Here is a 24962-nt window from a genome sequence, read left to right on the forward strand (position 1 = left end):
TCAAGTAGGCTTAAGAAAAAAGGGACTGGATTAGCTTACACAAACAAAAAAGTTCAAAAGAGATTCAGGTATGACTGAATTCAAAGGCTTAGATGTCATGAGCTCTAAGGCTTTAGCTTTATTCTGCTTTTGCTTGTGTTAGCTTTAGTTTCAGGAAGGACTACCACATATGGTGGCCAAGATGGCAATACATAAAAACTTTTCCTACCAGATTAACATCCCCAGCTAGGAAAAAAAAATCCTTTTTTATTGCTGCCTCCAATGCTCCATCCTTCATTGGCCTGTCATTATGCATGTACTATCCCTGGACCAATCGTTTTAGGATTTGATCCTTTAGGCCTGAATAAGCACCTTATTTTTTTTTTTAAGTAAAGGGTAAGGTAAGTCATATCCACACTTACACTGCATTTGGAGAATGAGGATTTGGAAGTTCCCAAAGGGAAATATTATGTTCTTTAGGAGGACTAAATACTAGGAAGGCAACATAAAGCATGATTCCTGAAATGCTTATCTTGATATTTAGGATTACCTCTAATATGCTATCCAATTTTTGCTTCTTTATATCTTTCACTAATTCTACAATGATCACATACTGTGTGGGCAATAACAAAAACATAAATGAGATACTATATACAATAGGGTACTCTCAACCCTAGCTCTGTAATGAAAGGGATTATTAAGAATGACTGGAATTTTTTTTTCAAACAGTAGAAATAGGATAAGCAAAAGCTCAACCAAAAACACTTTTTATCCTCAGCATTTTAGAGTCAGAGAGAGAGAGAGGGGAAGTGTATGTTTTAATGTGCTTGACCTAAAGAAAGCGAGATTTTTTTGTTCAGCATAAATTTGTCATTGCTTCTAAAAGAAGATTTGGTCTGTTTGCCGCAAATGCCAGTGAATAACTATGGCTCCTTACAATAATTCAGCACCTACTTCTCTCCACACTTTATGGCTTAGGAGAACATTGCCTCATTTGTTTCATTTTCCACTTGTGTTCTATTTATTTTAATCTTTGGCATTTTAGACTGGTAGTAGACTGATCCCATACAGTATCTTAGAGTTGATGGAGTCTTGATAGAAAGCAGGTCTCAACGCTATCATTTGCCTTTCAACACAGTTCCGTGAATGTGTTTTATTTAGCCAATCATACTGAGAAAAACAATGTAAATGATTATCGTCAGCTGAAAATTCCTCTGATGTGTGTTCTTTCCTCGCCCCCTCACCCTCATAGTTTTTTCAAAGGACTCAGCTTTCTAAGGCCTCTGTATATGTTAAACTCCTTTAGGACAAGTTACCTGGGAAACAGACTGGAATCAGAGATTTGCATGCACAGAGTTTGTTGGGGAGGGCCCTTTGGAACACATCTACAAGGGAGTGATGAAATAAGATGATGTAGAGAGATGTGGTGTGATTAGAACAAGGGCTATCAGCTGATTGTGTGGAGAGCTGAGGGGCTGAAAGATCAGGGTTGTCCCAAGTTGAGACAAGACAGATGGGGTCTTATACCCCAATGTAGACCAGTCATTGAATGTGGGTGACCCGTGGGAAAGGCACATAGTGGATGAGGCAGCTTCCCTTGAATGAGGGCATATCTTGAGTACATCTCACCTGTGATACTTTAGTAGCCAACAAGCCCTGGCAACTGGAGAAATGAGTCGTTCTATTCTAAAAGGAAGCATCTCGGTGACACAACACATTTGACCAGTCTCAATCTTGAGGGGCAAACATCTCACGTAAGACTTTTTGATATTTGTATCTAGCTATCAAAATCAGCCAGTTGGATTTTTTCAGGACACATCCTCTTACAATTTTCCCAGTCTCTTCATTCATTCCTGGAGATTCAGTTTTTCCTCCGATTTCATTTTCCTTCATCCTGAAGAACTTTCCTAATTTTTTTTCTTGTAGTTTGGATTGACTGGCAATGGACTGTCTTCATTTTTCCTTGATGTGAGATATTTTCCTTGATGCTTTCATTTATCTTTTATTTTTGAAAATATTTTAGTTGGATATATAATCTGGGTTGAAAGTTATTTTTTGTTTTTCATGTCAGTACTTTACCAATGTCATTATACTAAATGTTCTTGGTAATTTTTGATGAGAAATCTGTAGTATTTAAATTATCACCCTTCTCCGTGTAATGTGTTTAGTTTTGTTTGAAATACCTTTGTATTTTGCAGTTTACTTACTATGTATCTATGCATGATTTTCTTAGAATTTATCCTGTAGTATTTACTGAGATTCCAGATGCTATAAGTTTATGTTTTCCATCAAATTTAGGATATTTCCAAATGTTGTTTTTAAAAATCTATTTGTGCCCTAATCTTTTTATCTTCTTCTTCTGGAAATCCAATGCCACTCACTTTAGATATTTTATCGTTTCACATGTGCCTAAGTCTTGTTTAATTTTTTAATCAATATTATTTTTTCTGTTTTCTTGAATTTGAGTAGTTTTTATTGATCTATCTTTGAGTTTGTAGACACCTTCCTCTGTTATATATCTTCTGTTATTGAGCCCATCCAGTAAACTTTATTTTAGGATATTGTACTTTTAAGATTTAAAACTTCATTTAGTTGGTTTTTTAAATATTTTTTGTGTCTGTGCTGGTATTTTCTATCTCTGTATTCATTCTATATGTATTTGTTATAAAAGTTATAACAGTAGTAGTTATAATAGTTACCGTAAAGTCCTTATCATGATAATTTCAAAATCTGGGTCATCTTGGATTTCATACCTGTTGTCTTTTTTCTTAAAAGGGAATTAATTATCAATTAATTTTGGGTTTTATCCTAGTCACTGTTGATGTTATGTTTTACAGATTCTCTTGCTACTGTAGTCCTCATGGGGATGTAGATGGCTTTGTCGTAGGAGGGAATCAGTCCAGTTATGTTCAGACTATAAGATCTGTCTCATCTTTTATGGGTAATGGTTTAAATTTCAGCTCATTTTTTTCAGCCTTTGCTATGCTGGTTTGGGCATACATTGTGCATATATATTTCAGGGGTAAATCCAGGCATTAAGTAATCATAGCATCCTGTTTTATTCCCAGTAAGTTACACTTATGGGTCACACCTGCCTTGTCATCAAGCAATGTCCATAATTACCAGTTAAAAATTGACATATCCCAACTAAAGATTCCAGATGTAAATTAACTGAATCTCAATAAGGAAAACCTTGCCTATTCTAAGTTTATCAGAGAGAATATTTTAATATATATTTTTAAAGCTGGTTCAGTAACTTGTAAAAATCTACTTTTAAAGAGAGATAAAATATTTTTCTAGCAATGACTATCTAGGACATTTAAGAACAGCCTTTTTGCTGAGAACAGCTAAGTAATTTAGGAAAATATGTTTTTAAATATCTATTTTAAGACCCAAAAACACTAGCAATGCATTCAGAACTGAAAGAACCAAGAACCCAAAAGGAGGAACACCAAGGAACTTTATTTCAGTGTCTGGAACCACCTTTTCCATTAAAAATAATGATAAATGGTAAAACATTTATCATTGGTGAGAGGATAAGGCACTGAGCAAAACATTGACACTTTCACATACTGGGGAAAATGTGGAGTTAACAGTTCTTGTAAGTACCCAAGTTTTCTGTGGATATCTAAAGTTGTTACATTTTATATGTAACAGGAAATGGGAACTAGACCAGTTCTCATAACTGAAGCCCAGTTTAAAATCATCTCAATTCCTGGGGCACCTGGGTGGCTCAGTTGATTAAACTCAGGTCATAATCTCATGGCACATGAGTTCAAGACCTGGGTCAGGCATCTGGCTTTGCACTGACATTTTTGGAGCCTGGAACCTGCTTTGGATTCTTTGTCTCCCTTTCTTTCTGCCCCTCCCCTGCCTTCTCTCTCTCCCTCTCTCTTTCAAAAATAAATAAAATAAGATAAAATAAAATAAAATAAAATAAAATAAAATAAAATAATCTGAATTCCTAACTGGATTATGGTGATGCACCCAGCTGCTTGATGATAACAGAAATAATTCCTCTCTGAAAAAAAGATGGCAATGGCATTAGCTAAATCTTTGAATGATTGATATAAATTTTCTATTTATTGATATATAATGTTGGCAAACAATAAAAAGTAATCAGGCACAAAAAATTAAGAATTGGCTAAAAAACAAGAGAAAAAGCAGGCAATTAAGATTTATCAAGAGAATAACCACATATTACAGGGATAGTACATAACTTTTAAGTTAGTTAATATATTCAGAAATTGACAAAATGGAATATTTTGACAGAGAAGAGGAAAATTTGACAATGGGGAATTCTATTACTTAAAATAACAAGTTAAGATGTTAGTAGTTGAGGGGCACCTGCATGGCTCAGTTGGTTAAGTGTCAAACTTCAGCTCAGGACACGATATCATGGTTCATGGGTTCGAGCTCAGAACCTGGAACCTACTTTGGATTCTGTGTCTCCCTCTCTCTCTGTCCCTCCCCTACTTGCACTCTGTCTCTCTCTGTCTCTCAAAAATAAATAAATGTTAATTTTTTTTAAAACAGAAAAGACTCCTGTAGTTGAGAGGTTATTAAACTGAGTAATTGAGTTTAATCATCCGATTTAGTGTAGCTGAAGAAAGAATAAGTGAGTTAGAAGATAGATCAGAGAAAATGTCCAAACTGAAGCAAGGAGCTCCAAAAATATGGAGAATGTAATAGACAATTAAAATATGGTATAAACATCTAACAAATATTCAATTGAAGTCTTAGAGAAGAGTTAATTAGGAAGAAGCAATCATTGCAAAGATTGTGACTGAGAATTATTAAAAACTAATTAGAGAATTCAAGGCTGAGATTTGAGAAGTTCTTTAAAACTCATAGAATCAAAATAAATATACTGAGGTATGTTATAGTAAAATTATTGAAAACAAAAGATAAATAATAAATCTTAAAAGCAATCAGAGGTCTACAGATTCATTCAATCCTAGTCAAAATCTCAGAAGGTTTTTTTGAGGGAAACTTATGAATTGTTCTAAAATTAAAATGGAATTAACAAAGGGAGTTTGAAAATGAACAAAATGGAAAAACATTCTTTTAAATTCGTAATTCTTTTAAAACTGCAATAAAGCTACATTAAGACTATACTACGGGTATAAGGAATGACAAATCAGTAGAACCAAACAGAGTCTAAATATAGATGTAGATACAGATATAAATTATATAGTCAACTTATTTTCAGCCAAGGTGCTAACTTAAAACCATTCAAAAGAAGTCTCTTTAAATAGATAGTGCTGGATCAATTCTATATGACACTCCACACACCAACGTTAAACTAATTCAAGATGTATCAAAGGCTTAAATATAAAATCTACCACCATAAATCTTCTAGAGGAAAAGATAGGAAATTGTCTTTGTCACCTTGAGTAGGCAAAGATTTATTAAACAAAAAAACCCACCAGTCATTATAAAAATTGATAATTTGAGCTATATCAATATTAAAGAGAAAACTTCTATCAAAAGAAATCATTAAGAAAATGAATATAGAAGCCACACACTACAAATATTTATATGCATAAATCTGACAAATGGCTTTTATCTAAAATATATAAAGAATTCCACAAATCAATCTTATGAAGACAAATAATCCAATAAAAAGGGTAAAACTTTTGAAAAAACACTTTGCAAAAGATGATATAAGAATGACAGTGTTGTTTAAGCTCTCAACCTTGCTGCTGTTGTATTGCCAAGATGTTGCTTTCTAACAAGCAGACTCTGGACAAGCTGGACATGGAGGGGAAGTGGGTCATCATGAGAATGGACTTCAACATACCTGTGAAGAACAATCAGATAACAAACAACCAGAGAATCAAGGGTGCCATCTCAAGCATCAAATTCTGGTTGGACAATGGAGCCAAGTCACTTGTTCTTATGAGCCATCTGGGCTGGTCTGATGGTTTGTCCATGCCTGACAAATACTCTTTGGAGCCAGTTGCTATAGAATTCAAATCTCTGCTGAGCTGAGATTTTGTTCTTGAAGGACTGTATGAGCCTGGAAATGGAGAAAGCTTGTGCTGATCCTTCTTCTGGGTCTGTCATCTTGCTGCAGAACCTTCCCTTTCATGTGAAGGAATAAGGGAAGGCAAAAGATATTTCTGGGAACAAGGCTAAAGCTGAGCCAGCCAAAATAGAAGCCTTTTGAGTTTCACTTTCCAAGCTAGGGGATGTCTATGTCAATGATGCTTTTGGCACTGGTCACCAAGCCCACAGTTGAATGGTGGGATTTAGTCTGCCACAGAATGCTGGAAATTTCTTGATGAAGAAGAAACTGAACTACTTTACCAAGGCCTTGGAGAGCCCAGCAACCCTTCCCTGCCATCCTGGGTGGACCTAAAGTTACAGACAAGACCCAATGGATCAATAATATGGTGAACAAAGTCAAGGAGATGTTTATTGGTGTTGGAATGGCTTTTACCTTCCTTAAGGTGCTCAACGACATGGGCAATGGCACATTTCTACTTTGATGATGAGGGAGCCAAGATCATCAAAGACCTGATGTCCAAAGCTGGGAAGAACAGTGTGAAGATTACCTTGCATGTTGGCTTTGTCACTGCTGACAAGTTTGATGAGAATGCTAGGACTAGCCAAGCACGGTGACCTCTGGCATACTTGCTGGCTGAATGGGCTTGGAAGGTGGTCCTGAGAGGCAGTTGCTGGGGCTAAGCAGATTGTGTGCAGTGGACCTCTGGGTGTATTCGAATGGGAAGCTTTTGCCCAAGGAATCAAAGCCCTCATGGACAAAGTGTTGAAAGCCACTTCCAGGGGCTGCATCACCATTGTAGAGACTCTGCCACTTGCTGTGCCAAATGGACACAGAGGATAAAGTCAGCCATGTTTAGTACTTTTCTGGCTATTGATTCCTGTGTGCAGCCCCTAAGTCAACTTAGCAGTTACTGTGTCTCCCTTCGGCAGTAACTAAAATCTTCCCCATGTCAGGATTCACCTAGTGGCAGAAAGATGCAGTGTCGAAAACTCTTAAACAGTTGCACAGCATCTCAGCTGCTCTTTTACCACACCCTGGTCTTGCCTGCATGCTTCAATAACCCCTTGAATTTCTTAGTGACTAAAGCATTGTGCATTCTAGAGGGCATATGTTTATATTGTGCCTGTTAAAAGAAAATGAGTTGTGTTAGCTTCTCTTTTTGAAGTAGCTTATTATGATTAGTTTTGTCATTGTTTCATTATTCAGTATCGAAATAAGATGAAATCCCAGTTATAGGTAGTGAGGGAGACAAAGTTGTTAATGTATTAAATAAATAATAAATGCTTTTCAAAAATGACCAATAAGCACAAAAAAAAGGCTGTATACTAATCATCAGAGAAATACCAGTGAAAACCACAATGATATATCAGCTGTAATTCTATTTAAAAAATTAAGAAAAAACACAATTACAAACCATTTTACACCTGTTAGAATGGAAAACAGTTAAGAGCAATAAGAATACTTGTTGGTAAGGATGTAGAACAATTAACTTTCATAAATGCTGATGGGAATATAAAATTATACAAATACATGTTTTGCAGTTTCTTATACAGTTAAACAGATATTTTATCCCACAACCCAGGAACTCCATTTTAGGCATTTACACAAGATAAATAAAAACACATGTCCAATAAAAATATTTATAAAATTGTTTTTTTACAGCCTCATCAAATAGCCCCTAATTTGAAACAACTCAGATGCTCATGCACAGGAGAATGGAATAAACACCTTGTAGTATACTCATACAGTGGACTATTTCTTGACAATAAAAAGGAAATGAACAGTACTGATACAATCCATGTCATAATGAATCTTATAGATGCAGTGTTAAACACACAATTTTGAACAAAAGAAACCATACATAAATGATTATATTCTGTAGGATTTCATTTATTTGAAATCCAAGAAGAGGACTACTGTGATAGAAATTAGAACAGTAATACTTTAGGTGGGGGAGCATGGGATTGAATGGAAAAGGCAAGAGAGTGATTTTGGGGTGATAGAAATGTATTTAGGGTATTTCACTTTGGAGAGTAGTACCCAATTCTGGATAGTAGTTACATGGGTGAATGGATAGTAGTTACATGGGTGAATAAACTTATCAAAGCCCATCAAACTGAACATTTGATACCTGTATATTTTATTGCATGTATATTATATGTTAGTAAAAAAAAAGGAACCTAATGAGATGTCATTAATGTAAAAATGGCTAAAATTAAGAAAAAAACAAATAAACATGGTCATCTTAAATACGGAGGGAGTTATAGACCCATGGGAACAGCCAAGCAGTGCAAGTAGTGAGGTAAATTGGTACAACTAGTCTGGAAACTTAAAGGGAAAGGTGCACAAAGCTTTGACCCAGAAATTCCACTCCTGGATATATTAAAAAAAGAAGAGTGGAAAAGGCTGGTCAAGGCAGTTTATAACAGTATTACTTTAATATTAAAATTTGTATGGTATATACCCATCCAGCAGTGAAAACTACATTGAATGTAACAATAGGCAAAAAAAAAAAAAAAAAAAAAAAAAAATCTCAAAACCATTATATTTCGTAAATTAAACTCAAAAAGAAAGAACACATACCGCGTGAGTCTATGTATATAAGTGTCAAAAATAATTGTAAATTGCTCTGCATTTTTCTGTTTGCATGTTTTATTTCAGTTTTAGCAAGTGAATTATGAACGTCAGAAGGGAGCGCCTAGGCTGTGATGTGGGTTTGGAGTAAAGAGGAGGAGGAGAGATCAACAAGAAGCAATGATTTTACGTTTAGTCTCCATTTCCATTAACAGAAAAAAACACAAGTATCTCTTTCATACCTTTGTTCAGTTTTGTTCTTCATTGGTTTTTACTGTATTCATACCAGAATAAAGTCAGAAATCTTAAGGCCATTGAAATATTTGTTGTTCTTCTCTCCCATCTGCACTCTGAAATACCCTTTTTACAGTTCACCAGTGTCATATTACCTTATTATCTTGCTGAATATTTTATGCATAGGCACTTCTTTCTATATTTGCTTTCACAACTTTTTGGGTTTTCCATTGACTCCTAAATGCTAGCTTTCTGGTGAGGCTAATACTTTTTGCCAAGTCCGTTAGACCCTTTCAGCTTTTATAAAAGTATGCTGACCTTTAATGATTGCACTGCTGAGTAGCATGATTAACGTATATATTTTTGAAACTGGGACATAAACAGACCATAAAAGAAGTAATAATTTAAGTAGATTATTAATCTGTTTTATTTATGCATCTTATTTCCTCATAAAAAACACTATAGCCTCAAATTATTGTTGAAACCCAATTTTATTCTCTGGCATCATCTAGTAATTCCAGTGTGAATAATTGCCTTGTAATAAACAAATTACCTGATTAAGAGGATGGAATAATTAGATATATACATGATTCCATGCATTTTTCTCCTCTAAGTCCAGTATTTCAACAATGCCAATAATACAGCTTTCTGAAAAGTCAAAGCTTTTCCTTTTATAAGATACTTTCATGGATACATTCTGTTTGGGGAAAATAATTTCAGTCTTAAATATGTGCCTTTACAGACAAATGCAAATGTGATCAGCAAACAAATGTAAAATTTGTTTATAGAAAATAAAGCAGCTATAATTTAATTAGTACCTTCCATAGTATGGTGCTAAATAGACAGTTTTCATGTATTATTTTAAATTGAGTGTAATATTCCAGTATAAATTTCTATATTATCTCCATATTCTATTCCCTTTTGCAGATGAGGAGACAGTAGCAGGGAGATAAAATGACTTGAACAAAACACACATGACTGTTAAGATTCCCACCATTGCTGTTCATAGCTTTTCATAGATGATAATGACTTATTCCAGGGTTTGGCCACCTCAGGACCCACAGGTTCATCTTTAGAGACTGGGGCCATAAGTGGCTCAGTAGTAGCTGCAAAGTTCTGAGCTGGTATCTATGGTAGAGAATTTGTTAATAAGTCAAAAATATGAAATAAATATTAACATATCAAACCCTCTGGCTCATGACAGAGATAATATCAATGGGGATATATTTTTGCTGGGATATTTTAGCTTCAGTCCTACATGAAACTGTAGATCTCCCATTTTGCTAAATCATTCCTAGCCTCAGACATAGTGGTCAAGTACATGAAAAGCTTGTCTTCCATGTCTGCTCACTTCCCTTTTGAAATGCTCCTCCCATCATAGCCCACCACCCTCTCCTTTCAGTGTGCCTGGTCACTCTGCATTCCATTCAGACCTACGGACTCTTCTTCCTCTTCCCTCCTCACATATCAACATTTTCCTGTCAAGTAGCACATGTCTTTAAAATTCTGATATAAACATATCAGAGTTTATTATTTTTTGATCACTAAAAAAAAAGTACCTTGTATCTGTGCCTATTCTACACGTGACATCTCTAAGCAGCTTACACAAAAAGTGAATTAGGTAACTCAAGCAACACCAGTTCTTTCTTTAGAAAGCACTTCACTCTTGGACTCAAATGATGGTATTTGGGATTCATCTTTCCAGTCTCCTAGCTCTGCTGTCTGTGCTGACTTCATTGTCAGACAGAGTCTGCCTTTCTGGAGCCAGTATGCCTATCTTTCCAGGCTTACCTGGGAGCAGCTGGGCATTTTCAGTGGAAGGAGGATACATCTTTTCTAGGAGTTGTAGAGAAAAAGACCTGGGGACCTTGACTCCAACTGGTTTGTTAGGCATGTACTGACTCCTGGAACAGATAACCACCTCTTGGTGACAAGGTCTTCACCTTGGATGAATGTTTGATAGGGAAAAAGCATACAGTGAACACACTCAATGTATTTTCAAACAAGCTTTAAGACAGTCATATCAAAATGTATGTAACCATAGAGTTAGTGGAAGGCTTTCCATTTGCATTTCAGGAGTTCAAGTATGTAGAATTGGCATTCCAGAAGGGGAATTTACAGATATGAAGGCTCTTTTGGGAGTATATGGACTCTGGGGCATGGGGGGAGGGGCAACTACCCCCTTTAAGTGGAACAGCCTGGAGCAGTGAATGAGTTGTCCTTCAGTATGATCTTAACTCAAGAGTTCTGATTTTCTCACTCACATTGCAATCCTATTTTCCTTGTCAACAGTTTTCCTGTGCTGATTTAAAAATATTCTAAGGGTTGTTGTTTGTTTTGCTTCTTGGTAGCCATATGGTCTCTTTACAACCAGAAATGTGTTCTTTCTTTGAGAGGGATATATTCTGTCCTGGCTTGGGGTGAATATTTCTTGTGTGTGTTCACATTCATGTCTTCACTCAAGAATTTGTTGAAAATCTGAAAAATCTAAAGCTTGTGTGGCCACAGTGACACATTATGGTGCACAATGAAACATGACTCGTTTATTTAAATAGCACAAGTGAAATGTATCCAGCATTTCTAATGCCCGACCATTGGAAATATTTCTCAGTGGTATACCCTAATGTCTAATAGGTCACTGGCATGTAACTGCTAGAAATTTGATCAGGGATTCCATGTGCAGTCTAGACTTGAGGATAAAGGATCAAGACAAGAATTTCACATCCAATATACCCTCTTTCCATCCAATCAAATAAAATTGGAGTTACCAGTCTGTGTATAGAAAACCCAAGCATTAGCCCTAGAATTTAATTCAGAATCAAGGAAAATACAATATGCTCTAATGTTAAGCAAATACCCTCTTTACTAGAAGTGGGTCATCCAGAGCCCAAGCTGCTAAAGAAGAACAGATGAAATGCAATAATTCCAAGTACAGACCAATGAAGGCCAAGTGCCTAGTTAATCTTTCAAAGGACATGTGGGTAAGCAAAGTCCCTCAGTAGCCACATGATGCTGTGAATACCTATTAAGGGTTGAACATGTCTAATTCATATATGACTGTAGGGTCATCATGATTTAGTGGGAAGGAAACAAGACATGGTTTGTAGAAACCAATGAAAGGGAAACCATTACAGAAGGTTTTAAGGTTTAGAAGGTTTCAAGGAACTTTTAGAAAAGAAAGTTCATGTCATAGCTCCTAAATGACAGCATCCCAAAGAGCACAAATGAAAAGATTCCACCTCATTAACTCCTTTTTTAAGGGCAGAATAACACCAGAATTTAAAGGAGTAAAAGCAGGAGAGGACCCTCCAGGCATCCAGGTGAACTCTCAATTGTTCAGAAGCAGCTGGCCTGGTAAGCAGTTCATTACCTCATTTTCAAAGTGTGGTTTGAGGTGTGATATCATGTTCTTTTTATAGCATTAGAAATTCAGTCTGTATTCATAAACTATTAGCTTCCTTCCCTATGATTTAGAAAAGAGGCAAAAAATTGGTGGTTTTGGAGTTTCTCTTTAAAATTCAAGACCTCCGGGGCGCCTGGGTGGCTCAGTCGGTTAAGCGTCCAACTTCAGCTCAGGTCACCATCTCGCGGTCCGTGAGTTCGAGCCCCTCGTCAGGCTCTGTTCTGGGCTGATGGCTCAGAGCCTGGAGCCTGCTACCAATTCTGTGTCTTCCTCTCTCTCTGCCCCTCCCCCATTCATGCTCTGTCTCTCTCTGTCCCAAAAATAAATAAACGTTAAAAGAAAACATTTAAAATTCAAGACCTCCTTGCAACACGTATGCAATTCTAGAACAGGGCTTGCCAACCTTTTTCTTCAAAAGACTGCATAATAAATATTTTCGACCCCTGAGGGCAGAAGGTCCCTCGGAGCAGCTGTTAAACTCTGCCATTGTAGTGCAAAGTCATAGGCAATATGTAAATCAGTGATCATGGCTGTGTTCCAATAAAACTTTATTTACAAAAACAGGTAGCAGGCTGGTTTGACCCATAGGCCACCATTTGTCAACCCTGTTATAGAAAATCATTTAGCTCAGAGTTGTGCCATTGTGCTAACTCAATGACTAGCTGTAGAAGTTGGTGGTTATGGGTGATATGAACAGTCAATTTTCAAATGACTGGTTAGTGGTGTCCCAGTATCCTGAGCTGCATGGCTTGAAATAATTCGGAATATCACTAGTAACTGATATAACTAGTATTTCTGAAATGAAAGTTGCAGATGGTTTTCAGAGGTTTACATGTTCTGATTGTTAATAACTCTTTTGTGTGCATTGAATTCTGTTGAATTTTGATTATGTATATGTGTATACACACACACACACATATATATGTATATACATGTGCACATATTTTCTGAAAATTTTTTTTCGACCATGTACTTTGGAAGTAAGGTAACTGAATTATTTAAAACAGCATGATACTGATGATGTCACACATCCATTTTGGACATTATTAATAAACCATATTCGATTGTACTCTTGTTCTTACAAAAAAAATCTTTCTTTTTTGAAGCCACACTGTGAAGTTATTTTACTCAAAACTTGCATTTTTTTTTTTTACTTTCTGAAAATAAGATATCAAATTTGTTCTCAGAAAAATAGCATATAGCTAAGACTCCTATGATCATGAACTGGGAAATGAGATAAACCCATATTGTATTTTAGCTCTGCCTCCTACGAGTTTTTGGGATTCCGTGCAAGTGACATAAGTTTTTTGAGCTTCTATTTCTTCATCTGTGTGTAAGATGAATTAGGAAATGTGTGTAAAGCATTTGGCACAATTTGGGGCATATAAGGAATGCTCAGTAATTTACAACTACAGGCATACCTCCTTGTATTGTGCTTCACTTTTTTGTGCTTTGTAGATACTGCATTTCTTACACATTGAATGTTTGTGCCAACCCTGCAACAAGCTAGTCTCTTGGCACCATTTTTCCAATAGCATTTGCTCACTCTATGCCTACATGTCATATTATGGTAATTATTTCAATATTTCAAATTTTACCAATTTTCACTATATTTGTCATCTGTGATAAATGATCTTTGGTGTCACTGTTGTGATTGTTTGGGGCACCATGAACCACCTCTGTATGAAATGGCAAATTGATAAAAATGTTGTATGTGTTCTGACTGCTCCACCAACCAGCCCTTACCCCATCTCTCTCCCTCTCCCTCGGCATCCATATTGTCTGAGACACAACAATATTGAAATTAGGTCAGTTAATAATGCTACAGTGGCCTCTAACTGTTCAGGTGAAAGGAAGAATCACACATCTCTCACTTTAAATCAAAAGGTAGAAATGACTAAGCTTAGTAATGAATGAATGTCGAAAGCTGAGATAGGCCAAAAGCTAGCCAAGTTGTGAATGCAAAGGAAAAGTTCTTGAAAGAAATTTAAAATGTTCATTCCAGGGGCACCTGGGTGGCTCAGTCATTTGGGCGTCCAACTTCGGCTCGGGTCATGACCTCATGGTTCATGGATTTGAGCCTTGCATCAGGCTCTATGCTGACAGCTCTGTGCTTCAGATTCTGTGTCTCCCTCTCTGTCTCTGTCCCTCCCCTGTTTGTACTCTCTGTCTCTCTCTCTCTCTCTCTCAAAAGTTAATAAACATTTAAAAATATGTTCACTCCAGTGAACACCCAAATGATAAGAAAGCAAAACAGCCTTTTTGCTGATATGGAGAAAGTTTATGGTTTGGTTAGAAGATCAAACCATCCACAAGGTTGCCTTAAGCCAAAGTTTAATCCAGAGCAAGGCCCTAATTCTCTTCAGTTCTCTGAAGGTTGAGAGAGGTGAGGAAGTAACAGGAGAAAAGCTTGACTCTAGGAGAGGTTGGTTCTTGAGGTTGAAAGAAAGAAGCCATCTTTATGACTTTAAAGTACAAGTGAAACAGCAAGTACTGATGTAGAAGCTGAAGCAAGTTCTCTAGAAGATCTAGCTGAGATAATTAATGAAGGTGGCTACACTAAAGAACAAAAGTTCAATGTAGACAAAATAGCTTTCTATTGAAAGAAGATGCCATCTAGGACTTTTGTGGGTAGATAGGACTAGGACTAGAAGATGCCATCTAGGACTTTTGTGGGTAGGAGAAGTCAGTGCCTGGCTTCAAAGTTTCAAAAGACAAGCTGACTCCCTGGTTAGGAGATAATGCAAATGAAGCCAATGCTCATTTACCCGTCTGAAAATCCTAAGGCCCTTAAGAACTATGCAAAGCCTCCTCTGCCTGTGCTCTATAAATGGAACAACAAAGCCTGGATGATAGCACATCTATTTACCAGATGGTTTACTGACTATTTTAAGCACAGTGTTAAGACCTACTGCTCAGAAAAAAAGATGCCTTTCAAATTATTACTGCTCACTGACAATGCACCTGGCCACCCAAGAGCTCTGATGTATGATGGAATTTATGTTGTTTTCATACCTGCCAACACAGCATCCATTCTGGAACCCATGAGTCGAGAAGTCATTTCAAATTTCAAGTCGTATTATTTAAGAAATACATTTTGTAAGGCTGTAGGTGCCATAGAGAGTGATTTTTCTGATAGATTTGGACAAAGTAAATTGAAAACCTTCTGGAAAGGATTCACCATTCTGGATAGAAGTAAGAGCATCCATGATTCATGAGAAGAGGTGTAAATAACAACATGGACAGGAGTTTGGAAGTTGTTTCCAACCCTCATGGATGACTTTGAGGGATTTGGGACTTCAGTGGAGGAAGTAACTGCAGAAGTGGTGGAAATAGCAAGAGCAGTAGAATTAGAAGTGGAGCCTGAAGATGGGATTGAATTGCTCTCATGATAAAATTTTAACCGATGAGGAGTTGCTTCTTATAGATGAGCAAAGGAAATGGTTTCTTGAGAAGGAATCTACCCTTGGTGAAGACGCTGTGAAGCTTGTTGAAATGACAACAAAGAGTATTTCATAGAATGCATAGAATATTACATAAACTTCGCTGATAAAGCAGAGAGGGTTTGAGAGGTTTGACTTCAATTTCAAAAGAAGTTCTACTGTGGGTAAAATGCTATCAAACAGCATTGCATACTACGTAGAAATTGTGAAAGGGACAGTCAATCAATGCAGCAGAGTTTACTGTAGTCTTGTTATTAGAAATTGCCATAGCCACCCCAACATTCAGCGACCCCCATCCTGATTAGTCAGTGCTATCACATCAAGTAAAGACCTAGCAGCAAGAAGATTATGACTTGCTAAAAAATCAGATGATGGTTAGCATTCTTTAGCAATATTTTTAGTTAGGTTATGCACATTTTTTAACATAATGCTCTTGCTCACTTAATAGAATACAATATAGTGTAAACATTACTTTTATATGCACTGGGAAATCAAAAAAATATTTACCTTGCCTTATTGCCATATTTACTTTATTGCGGTGGTCTAGAACTGAACCCACAGTATTTCCAAGGTATGCCTGTATAATTATATTGTCTTTAGTCAGTTGGGGAAACAACTCACATATCATCATTTTTTTAATTAAACAAATTAATGTTTATTATTTTTGAGAGAGAGAGAAACAGCATGAGTGGGGGCGAGGCAGAGAGAGAGGGAGACACAGAATCCAAAGCAGGCTCCAAGCTCTGAGCTGTCAGCACAGAACCTGACATGGGTTTCCAGCCCATGAACTGTGAGATCATGACCTGAGCCAAAGTCAGACAGTCAACCGACTGAGCCACCCAGGCGCCCCAGTCACATATCATTATTTTTCCAGTACTGTTAATATCTTTCTTGGTAAGACTGATGACTACTGTTTTTTGCTTGCCAGCTATCAATTCTCCATTCTTATGGTAAAATCCAGGTAGAATTTTTCTTGTGGTTTCTAGGTAACTAAGAGTGAATCTGCCCTCATCTTTGGTTCAAAGAATAGGCATATGACCTTCTTTGACCATAGGACTGATTTAAATATGGGCACATGACCCCTTTTTTGCCAAGGAGATTTAATTCTGGGGCTTTTATTAGAAAGACAAAGTGAGAGAGTATGTAAGCCTAGAGTTGCTGGCAGAGATATTTGCCTAAAGCCATACACACCCATGAACTTTTTCATCTATGTAAATCAATAAATTTATTGTTGTTTTTGCTTTATGCACTTTGAGATGAGTTTCTGTCACTTGTAACTGAATGAGACCTGGCCAGTACAATTGATTATTTTACATTTCCTAGCAGTGCAGATTTTATCAGCTAAACAATGTCTGAATTTTTTTTTCTTTTTAGTAGAACAGCATAATATGGTTGATCTTTTTTTCTATCTTTTTTTGTTCTTCCTTCTTCCCTTCCTCCTTCTCTCCTTCCATCCTTTCCTCTCTCCCCCTTACTCTACCTCTGGTTCTCTTTCTCTCTCCCTCTGTCTCTCTGTCTCTTTCTGGTCTCTCTCTTTTTCTTTGTTTTTTTTTTTTAATTCTTTTATAGTTTTGACCCTATAGATCAAAATTCAAAGTAATCCCATAGCAAGACTTACATCTGTTATAAAGATCAAACATTTTATTTTTTGTCAGCTGAGATAATGGAGTTCTTGATAAGGCTTTCTTTGAGAACACAAAATCAGAGTGTTAACCCTGGTGGGGGGGGATATTCAAGACCAGCCCCCCCTTTGACAAGAGAACATTTTGTCCTAAGAGATTAAGTGACCTGCCCAAGGTCGCAAAATTAGTTATGAAAAAGGATTAGGATTCAGGTTTCCTATCCATACAAGAGTTTCCTTTTGAGTTGCATTTATATGTTTAGTAGGCCATCTTGTCTGTGCTGCATGAATCCAAAGGAGTACGATTTCTCAGATTAAAAACCAGAAACAACCACAGATATATTTGTTTTGTACACACAGTCTAATTATATCCATAAAATAATAGCATATGTTTAAATGCAGGTAGTACTTTAATACAGCTGTCAAGAATTGTTAGCAACATTGTCCATGCTTTGGTTCACTCTCTAGCTGGTGTATTTTACCCATACATTGCTTAAAAGTTTACATGGGTTTTCTTTGGATTTGAATTAAAGGGAAATATGAGATGACTTTGGAATAATTACAGAGTGACCTTGAAGTTACTTAATCTCTGTGAGCCTCAGTTTCCTCATTTGTAAAGCATTTCTAATATTTATCACTTTTGCCTAGTAATGTAAGTAAGTATAAATGAGATAATCTGTGAGGTTTGTGGCTCTGGGCTAGTGTCTTAGTCTGCTCAGGTCTAGTATCTGAGTCTGTTAGATCTGGTGTCTTAGTCTGCTCAGGCTACTATCAATGGTGTGTAAAACAACAGAAAATTACTTCTGTCAGTTCTGGAGGCCTAGAAGTCCAAGATCAAGGTGTCGGTAAATTCAGTTGTTGGTGAGAAAGGTATTCCTGGAAAACCGACACTCCATTCTCACCTCGCCTCACTGTGTCCATACATGGACTTTTCCTCTGTGTTTTCACAGAGACTAAAGTTTGGTCAAGGAGAGAATCTGTCCCTGTTCATGACTTAATCTAAACTTTTTTACTTCCCAAAGGCCCTGTCTGCAAATATCACCATGTTGGAGGTCAGGGCTTCAACGTGTGAACTTTTGGGGGACAACAGAAATTCAGTCCATCGTGATAAGTGTTTATTACACATAAGTGTTGATTTTAAGATTATTATCATGTTGCTGTTACAGCTGTTTTCTAGCTCAAAATTAACCCTCAGCATAGACAAGCTATTTGGAAGTTTTTTGCATCCTCACATATGTGGTAATGCTTTGTTTACAAGTTTGGGATTTTGGTGAGTTTCCTCAGGTATTTTGTCACGGAACAGACGGTGCAATAAAAGTGGAGTGGAGTGCGTGTCTGAAATCGGTAACAACCACAAGTTGATCTATTTATATGATAATAGTACAGTTAAAAATAAATAGGCAACCATACTCCTGAAAAATAGAATACAATTTCAGGAAGCCAGCGAGTTCATTAGTTTCTTTTAACGATCTAACAAATAACATTTCACATATTATAGTCTTCCACTGGGAACCCTAAAAAGAAAATTAAGCTTTTTGTGTCACAGCCTGGATTCTATTCGTATGAAATGTAGCCGTCCTACACACAACAGTGAGGCATTAGAGAGCGATGATACAGGGGAGTGGATGGGAAGGGAGGGCAGTGGGGGAACACCTCAAAATCACATTTGGAAAGAACTGTAAGACAATCTTCTTTCCCCAAATGTAAAGCATTTGGTGTGTATATTTCACCAAGTTCCTAAAAGGTCTGGTAGAGATCCTGTGAAACTGGGGCTCACGCTTGTCGCTTATTTGGCAATATTAACATCTCTTTAACCACTATCCTCTATATTAGAAGTTTATCTGTGATTTTCACCCCATCCAAAGCCTCAGGTTTTTAATAGGATTTCATTAAATGGTCAGTTACCCTTCAGAATTATAGTCCTCAAACTGTAATATGCATATAGGTCACCTAAGAATCATCTTAGCATGCACAGCAGGACATGACATTGTGCATTTCTAACCAGCTCTCAAAGGATGGCTACCATGCTGGGGTCTGCAGACCACCTCTGCGCAGGATTGCTGTTAGAACTTTCCACGACCATGAATATTCTGTATCTGTGCTGTCCGATAGGTGGTTACCAGCCACATGTGACTATTAAGCACTTGAAATGAAGTCAGTGTGAAAGAGGAATTGAGGTTTTCACTTTATTCCATGTACATTTAAACAGCCTCATATGGCTGGTGGTTATCCTGTTGGACTGCACAGTTCTAGGGTCAATAAGAATAATTTCAGCTCTCACCCTGCCAGTGTCCTCTCCCCACATCAGCCCTCTAAGGGGATCCCATTGTATTAGTATTAAGTATAGGCAGAGCTGGTCTACAGGCTTGGTGTGGGGTCACATGTCACTAATCTTGCTTCTTCTCCCAATCTGCCCCTCCAGTTGCTAGCATCACCCTGGGCTTCCTGTGTCCATCCTTCTCTCTCCATGCTCCTTCTGTTGCATGATTTAGGACATCACTTTCCTACTCTCTGGAACATAATCCCTCTCTCCTCTTCCTGAGTTAACTTGTACTGCTTGCGGTTTCATTTCAGAGACACTTTCCTTGAAATTCCTGGCAAGGCCAAGCATCCATGTTTGGATTTTTCTCCCCTTCATAGCCCTTATTCTAGTAGAGATTCTCTGTGCCTTTGTGTGGTCATTTACTAATATCTGTCTCCCCGCTAAGCTGATATTCCATGAGGACAGGGATTTTGTCTTTTTCTGTTCATCATTATATTCCCAGAAATCAGCGTAGGAAATGGCACATTTATTTGTTGAGTAATACTGTTTAATACATATTAATACACACATAAAATTACTTGGGGGTACTTGTTAAAAGTGAAAATTCCTTTGTCCTGCCTTGTGAAATTTCAATTCAGTAAAAAAAAATTTAAGATGGGAAATAATAGTCCTCATTTTTATCAAGCATTCAAGTTATTTCTGATGCAGATGTTTTCTGTGGGTGCTATTTTGAGAAATCGTGTTCTGGGTAGTCCTAGAGGACAGTGAAGTATAAGTGTATTTTAGTCTCCTTTTGATGAAAAGGGCGTGAACATTGATTTATTCACACCCTTTCAAGATTAAAGGAGGAGCCCTTCTCCTACCCCCACGACTATTTGAGCAAAGCCAGAGCAGAGCTGAGCACAGTTAGGAAGTATTGCTTTCATAATACATCCTTGTGGAGTTTCATAATGCATTCAGCAAACAACTTATTTCAATAAGAGAAATTATATTAGGATGCAATATATATGGAGTGGGAAGAAAAGTATTCTGGTGAATTGACTAAAACTATGATGTAATTGCTTGAAAACTGCTGCTAGTAATAGTATACTAACAAGCTGTGCTATAATATGTAAAAGACAAAAAAACACACACACACACATATTGGCTAGCAAAGGTCATTTGCTTTAGGGATGCAAATCACTGTGAAGCTGGAAGCCAAGTGAAGGTGATAGAAGGAATGAAAGGGGGAAAAAAAAACCCGAAAACATACTAGGATACCCAGCCAGAAGGAAGGTGTTCTTCCTCTCTTGCTGAAGGAGAGATGAGAAATAAAAGCCTTACTATTCTACTTTCTTGCCTACATTCCTCTGATTAGAAGAAGCTGTGTCTTGGAGGGACTAAAATTTACCTTTATTTCAGAAGGAGGTCAGGCACAGGAAAGAAACTTGATCCTGTTAATATGATGCTGTGTCGTTCTTTAATTTATTCAGCACATCTCATCATTGCATGTTCATTAGAAGCATTACATAGTGGTCAAGAGCCTTCTCTCTGAAGCCAGACTGCCTAGGGTCAAATCCTCTCTCACCACTTAGTGGCATCACTAATGGGGAGGATTGCTTAAGTGTTTGAATGCCTCAGTTTTCTTATCTATAAAATTGAGATAATAATGATAACAATTCCTATTCCAAGGGTTATGTCAAGAAACAAATGATTACTTTATTTAAGAAGCTTAGGGGGTGCCTGGCTGGCTCAGTCAGTAAAGCATATGACTCTTGATCTCAAGGTTGTGAGTTCAAGCCCCACATTGGGCATGGAGACTACCTAAATTTAATTAATTAATTAATTAATTAGTTAAAAAATAGGTTGTAAGAAGCTTAGGATAGTGATGGCTTTGTAGGTTCTATATTAGTGTTAACTTTTTGTTTGTTTTGTTTTTGAGCACAGTTTTGTTTGAGGTGATCCTCAAGGTGAGAACCTTTACATCTATAGAACTTTGGTGAGAGGAGATAAGACATTACACAATACACATGATACATCAGTCATTTGTCATGACAATACAAACCAGTAAGTAGTAGAGTATACTCTCAGATGTCACATGGACTGTGGAAAGAGTGACATTAGAAGGAAGAGCTGGCTTGAACACTGAGAATGCTGGTAAGGAAGGTTTTGCAATATGATGTATTTAATTCTCACAGCAGGCCCATGAGGTAGGTATTGTTCCCCAAAGCACAGAGAGATTCAGCAGCTTCCCCAGGGTCACCAGCTAGTATGTGAATTTTGACTCCAGAAACTATGACCATAGTCACCTGGTGGGCCATGGTGCCTCTCACGGAGATTTGCCATTTGGAGGAGGTGGTGGAATGTGCCATGCACATGAGGAGGGAAAGCATTCCCGGTGAAAGGGACAATAAGTAGAAAGGCACTAAGGTTGGGCCATCATGGCATGTTGGAGGAAGTGCAGAGTCTGTTTTGACCAGTGTCAAGTTAAAGAAGGGGGATAGTTGGGTCGGATAGATAATGAGAGGATGCAGTTCATGAAGATTACTGTCAGAATTTGGCTCCTAAAGTGAGATGTGAGGTTTTTAAAAATTGTTTTTATTTGTTTGTTTGTTTGAGAGAGGGAGAGAGAGAGAGACAGCATGAGTGGGGGAAGGACAGAGAGAGAGGGGTAGACACAGAATCGAAGACAGGCTCCAGGCTCTGAGCTGTCAGTGCAGAGCCCAACGTGGGGCTTGAACTCACAGACTGTTGAGATCATGACCTGAGCTGAAATCGAATGCCCAAATGACTGAGCCACCCAGGCTCCCCTAAAATTGTTTTTGACAAATGATTATCATAGGAAAATATTCAAATATAGTAAGTATACAAAAGGCACACAATAGTATAAACAATACAATTCTAGAAATAAATTCTAAAGAGAAATACATTAACATACTAACAGGACTAAATACCCTGTGATTAGAACATGGCTGGCTTTTATCTTCTTTGTACCTTTCAGTGTGTTACAAATTATATAAAATAGTATGTATCTCATTTACAGTTACAGAAATAGAATATTATTTCCTAAAATGTAGGTGGTATCTAAGCAACCAGAAATGAAATATTAACATCTGATAATTTACTTATCAAACACTTAGCCATTTTAGGCAATGTGTATACCTTACTGATGGTCACCAAGGGAAACTTTTTTTTTTAATGTTTATTTATTTTTGAGAGAGAGAGAGAGAGAGAGAGAGAGAGAGAGTAGGGGAGTGGCAGAGAGAAAGGGAGACAGAGGATCCTAACTGGGCTCCTCACTGACAGCACAGAGCCCCATGCAGGGCTCAAGCTCATGAACTGTGGGATCATGACCTGAGCCAAAGTCAGACACTAACTGACTAAACGACCCAGGTGACCCACCAAGGGAAATTTTAAGTGAGTCTGAGGCAGCCTGATTAAGTGATAGAAATAAGAGGTTCTTTTACTCAATTACAGAACAAATACTTTGCCTGTCTTACTGGGAAAAATAGTTTAATGCAGACTTGAACTCAGGACAGACACACTTTCCCTGTTATCAGAGGTACTTTTGTGTCTTATTTATAAAACTGGGATTAAACTTGTTCATTTTAATTTTAGTAGAGTTTTAGATAGTCTGTTTTATTTCCTGTGAAGTTTGGAAGATTGCAAATTTAGTCTAAATTGATAAAATATTTTGTCCTGTAGGAAAATGTTTTAATTCTGTTATGTCTTTGAAATGTTAATTTCATGTTGGGATTTGGATAAACTATAATTATGTCATAATGATACTCACTTTTACAAGAAAATTATATGAATGGAAGAAGATTTAGGCATCTATTTTGCAGAAGCTTGTATAATTGTTCTCTTTCTACAGTGAATTCTTCTTTCTATACACATTGCAGAATTGCTGAGTATTTCACTTTGAATAAAAGAAACTTGCATTTAAAACAATATATTTTCTCTATTTCCTGTCCTTTAAATTGAAATCAGAGATAATGTATGCATTAAGAATCTCTCCGTGGTCCAAGGTTAATAATTCAAGGAATAAGAAATTATAAACATATACAAAGAAAAAAAATCCAAAGCTAGATTTTTCTTCAGGTGTAATTGGGCCCAGGAACTGGGCCACATCATTAAAATTTGTTTCTCTGTCTCTTGACTCTACTTTCAACTTTGTTCAATTAACTCTTGGTAATTCTGGGCTTCTCTTTATGTGGGCAAGATGTCTGCAGTAGCCTAAACTTCCCATTCTTTTAGTAAAATACTAGGAGAAAACAGTGAGATTATTTTTTGGTAGATCTTCCAAAAGTTCTGAAATGTATTCTCATTGGCCCTTCTAAAGTCATGCATCCATGATGCATATCAAATCATGTTCACCCCAGCACTTCTTGCTAGACTATGTGGACTAAAGATGGGTGTCCAACTGAAAATTAGGGAGACAAATTCGGGGAAGGTAAGTATCAAACATCCATAGTAGAGACATTGCTAGGAAAGTCTATAGTAAATGTAATAGTCAGTTTTTGCTGCCTAACAAACAACCTCAAAAATTTCATTGGCTTATAACAACAAATATATTTTTTTGGTTTTCAAGTCTGTGGGTCAGCTCTACATGTCTTTAATGAGTTAATAGCTATATGAGACATATCTCTCAGTGGTAAGTGACATAAACACAAAAAATATGAGCAGAATTATGAAATGCCTTTTATGGCTTCAGCCTGTATCTAGGACTGTCACTTTACCCCACATACTATTGGACAAAGCAAGTCATGTGCCTAAACCCAACATCAATTGAGTGAAGAAATATACTCTATTAGTGAGAAGTCATATGACAAAGGACATAGGATATATAATTCTTATATACGACAAGGACGAAAAATTGAAAGCAATGGTCCAGTTTACCAGAATGTATTTCTGGTGCTCACTTGATGACAAATTCAGCTATCAGAAGATTTTTCTCCATTTCCTTTTTGTAGAGTTTTTATTAAGATCCAAGAAGGTAAATTTCTGTTCAAATTAAATTACACACTAATATCTGTATGTAATTTGTTTTATAATAGTAACCAATGCAATAGCAAATTTAATTCATGTTTAAAATTATTATTGGCATTTTCCCATGTTACAGTTTTTGAGTACCGAACTTTATTGAAATCTTTATGGTAGTTCTAGAAAAATTCAGATGTCAATTTTCAGTTTTGAGTTGATGTTTTTATAATACCTTTGATTTATTCCCTTGGAGTGTATTTTCTAAAACCCATAAGGAAAGTTAGGTGAAATCACCATTAACTCTGAGTACTCTGTGGTTTGACTGGTTTTATGTCATAACTATAATATGAGCTAAGTGTATTTTTATGCAGTAATTTGGTTAATCATCTCAGTAGATCATAGCAAATTACCCACCTTTGTTCTGCCTGATAGATAATATGTTCTAGATGAGCAGTTAGGTATTAGTTAAA

At 36.8% G+C, this 24962-nt stretch overlaps 1 pseudogene; it reads left to right on the plus strand.

Annotated features, from left to right (window-relative positions):
• Positions 1 to 5700: 5700 nt before the first annotated feature.
• On the plus strand, positions 5701 to 6848 carry LOC102969029 (annotated as a pseudogene).
• The last annotated feature ends 18114 nt before the right edge of the window (positions 6849 to 24962 follow it).

The sequence above is a fragment of the Panthera tigris genome, chromosome A2 (assembly GCF_018350195.1).
Source record: "Panthera tigris isolate Pti1 chromosome A2, P.tigris_Pti1_mat1.1, whole genome shotgun sequence".
NCBI lineage: Eukaryota > Metazoa > Chordata > Mammalia > Carnivora > Felidae > Panthera > Panthera tigris.